The sequence below is a fragment of the Neofelis nebulosa genome, chromosome 10, assembly GCF_028018385.1.
Source record: "Neofelis nebulosa isolate mNeoNeb1 chromosome 10, mNeoNeb1.pri, whole genome shotgun sequence".
Classification (NCBI taxonomy): Eukaryota; Metazoa; Chordata; class Mammalia; order Carnivora; family Felidae; genus Neofelis; species Neofelis nebulosa.
Window position 1 is genome coordinate 67,727,673 of NC_080791.1, and position 3,209 is coordinate 67,730,881.

Consider the following 3,209-nt stretch of genomic DNA (forward strand, 5'->3'; position numbering starts at 1 on the left):
CTGCTTGGTGAGACTATAATGAACGTTAAATGAGAAAATAAATGGAAAGTACTTGCCTCGGTGGCGGGCGTTAGAAATAATCGACATTTGTTATGATCATTTTTAGGACCTTCCTGGCCTGGGCCTTTCACCCAGACACCCGGCATGGTCCAGGCATGGTGGAGGTGAGCAGACATGCTGAACTTTGGGCCCCTTCCCTGGCAGGGACACAGAGGGTGCCAGAGCCCAAAAGGGGAAAGGCTGGGGAAGGTGTGCCTACAGCAAAGGCCAATGCCACAGCGCAGCTGGAGGGTCCACGTGGTTTGGGCAGGTGACAGCAATGAGCAGGGGTTTGGGTTGATGGGACAGAGCAGAGCCCCCATGAGTAGGTGGCCTCTAGCAGCAGCAGCCCAGCCAACAAGAGGCTGCAGAGCACCATCCCAGTGGGCCGAGGGTCACGGAGATGCCCCGGCTGGGAATCAGACTTCTGGAGGAGCACAACGGAGGGGGTGGATGGGCAGGGCGGAAAGGCCAAACGCGGGGCGCCCATGCATTCCTATCCTCTCCCCTGCTCACCCACTCTGGTACCCTTGCCTATGGAAGCCAGAGCCAGAGTCTTTCCCAACACATCACTCCAGGAAGCTGTGGCCAACCAAATGCCCTCAAACGGACGGGATATCTTTGCTAGTCCAGGGCTACAAGGTCAAAGCCCATCCTAGGCTCTTCTAGGGCAGTGAGGTCAGCTCCCTCACATGCTGGTCAGGGGGGGCTGAGGCTATTGAAGAAGGCCTGAGTTTCTTTTCTTTCTTTCTTTCTTTCTTTCTTTCTTTCTTTCTTTCTTTCTTTCTTTCTTTCTTTCTTTCTTTCTTTCAAGTTTATTTATTTTGTTTTTTTCCTTTCTTTTTTTTAAAAAAATTTTTAAAATGTTTTATTTATTTTTGAGACAGAGAGACACAGAGCATGAACGGGGGAGGGTCAGAGAGAGAGGGAGACACAGAATCTGAAGCAGGCTCCAGGCTCTGAGCTGTCAGCACAAAGCCCGATGCGGGGCTCGAACCCACGGACCGTGAGATCATGACCTGAGCCAAAGTCGGATGCTTAACCGACTGAGCCACCCAGGCGCTCCTAAGTTTATTTATTTTGAAAGAGAAGGAGAGAGAAAGTGAGCATGAATAGGGGAGAGTCAGAGAGAGGGAGAGAGAGAATCCCAAGCAGTTTCTACAATGTCAGTGCAGAGCTCGATGCGGGGCTGGATCCCACAACCGTGAGATCATAAACAGAGCCAAAGTCAAGAGTTGGACGCTTAATGGACTGAGCCACTCAGGTTCCCCTGAAGGATGCCTGAGTTTCGATGACCCTAGAGGAAGTGGACAAGAGGAGGCAAGATCCTTGAGAGACTCCAGCTGTAGGTGGGAAGACCTCTCTCCCTTCTCTTTCACATCAGTGAAGGAATACTTAAGTGGGAAAGTACGAGGTGTGGTCAGTTTCAGGGCAGGAGGCATCCAGAGACTGGGGGAAGGGTGTGAGCTGGCGAGGCGAGAGGGCCAGTAGGTGGCCTGGGATACCCAGACCAGGGTGAGGCTGAGCGTAAGTGTGCTGGTTATTCTCCCTCTTGGCTCTTCCCTGGCCTGTAGTGTGGACTGCATCAGTGGTTCTTCTGCCCTCTGCCTCCAGTTGGGTTTGGCCAATGAGAGCCTCTGGTAGAATATCTGACAGCAGGGGGGCAATGGGGAAGAAGTGGAGGTATTTTCCCTAAGCCTTCCCCCTTCCCCCCAAAGGCTCCCTCCCTGCTGGGCTGCGGGCTCTACAGTGGGGGGCCCTCAGGCTGTGGCTGTCTGTCCTGCTAGGCAACCCACTCCCATGGCAGCATCAGTGAGGGTTGGAAGCCCCCTGCTCTTAGTCCCTTTAGCTAGAAGAGTAGGTACAGCGTCCACTTTTGCTGTCTGGGGGTGCTTCCCCCTACCCTGCCCACACCTCTGAAGACCGCTGTCACTCTCCTGAAATCCTCTTCAGTTAACCTCCGGGGGCATCATCTGCTTCCTCCAAGGTCCTGATTCAGTTGCGGAGCACAGAAGGGTCCTTTTGTCCGAGTAGGGAAACGGGTCAGATTATGCCAGGGGCATTTCCGTGGTCAGGAGCTGAAGACGGACCAGGCCTGTGGAAAAGTGTGAGTAGGACATCGAAGGGGAGCAGAGTTTTTGGGGAAAGTAACTCTCGCACCGCTCCTTGGTATGGGGGTCATTTCCTTGGAACTCCTGTTGGCAGTTCGATCCCTCACAGAAATCCTGGCGAGCCTTACCACGGAACCCAGGGATGGGATCTGGGCCCACACTTCTGAGCACAAAGGGAGCACAGCACCCCCTAGGGGCTGATGTGAGAGTGGCAGCACCTCTAGAAGAGGAGGGGGGAGGGGCAGAGAGGGGCACAGGTCCCAGAGTCCTGGCTCAGGTGCCTCTCTCACCAGAAGCAGCTCATTTTAGGAAAAGGTTCTGTGTCATGGGCTAGATTGTGGGTGTTTTCTTAAAAAAAAAAAATGCTGTGTCACAGGCAGGATCTGCAGTATAATTTGCCGGTCCAGATACAAAATAAAAGTACGGGGCTCCTTGTTCAGAAATTATTAAGAATTTCAAGACACAAGAGCATGGAACTAAGCTGAGGTGGGGGCCCTGAGCTCGGAGCCTCATGCCACATACCCATGAAGCCTGCTTGGGTCACAGCTTGGGGAGACCACGGGGGGAGCCCCCACCCCTAGGCCAAGCAAGGGAGGTAACAGAGACAGGCATGACGTGGTGACAGCCTTGAAAGTCTGGCTTCCGGGTGTGGCTATGCTGTGTAATTTGAAAACATACACATAGTAGGGCTGATGCCTCCCTAGGCCCTTTCTGGCTAATCGTGTGAGCCAGATACCAACGAAGGACAAAATTCCTGTCTGTGGGTGGGGAGAGATGGGCAGAGGCCAGAGGGCGGGGCAGCGGGACCTGAGGGTCTTGTGGGGTCAGGGGCTGGATGTGGGCCAATGCATCTAGTACATTCCCCTCCCTCCTCTTTGGCTGAAGTCAGGAGAGAGGGCATGGCTGAGGGAGGATACATTTTTGGGTGGCTCTGTCCATGTTTGCTTTCTTGGGCTATTTAGATGGTTGTCATCACGAGGAAAGCAAACAAACACAGACTCTTAAGGCTAGAGAGTCTCTCCATCTTGCCTCGGAACTGCCTTGTATCTCTTACCTGGA

The 3,209-nt window shown here is 53.5% G+C and overlaps 1 long non-coding RNA gene across 1 annotated transcript; it reads left to right on the plus strand.

Moving 5' to 3' along the window:
• The first annotated feature begins 1,300 nt into the window (after positions 1-1,300).
• On the plus strand, positions 1,301-3,209 carry LOC131488725 (uncharacterized). The gene is made up of 3 exons (XR_009250265.1): positions 1,301-1,388; positions 2,027-2,146; positions 3,113-3,209. It is a non-coding gene; the product is annotated as an uncharacterized LOC131488725 (long non-coding RNA).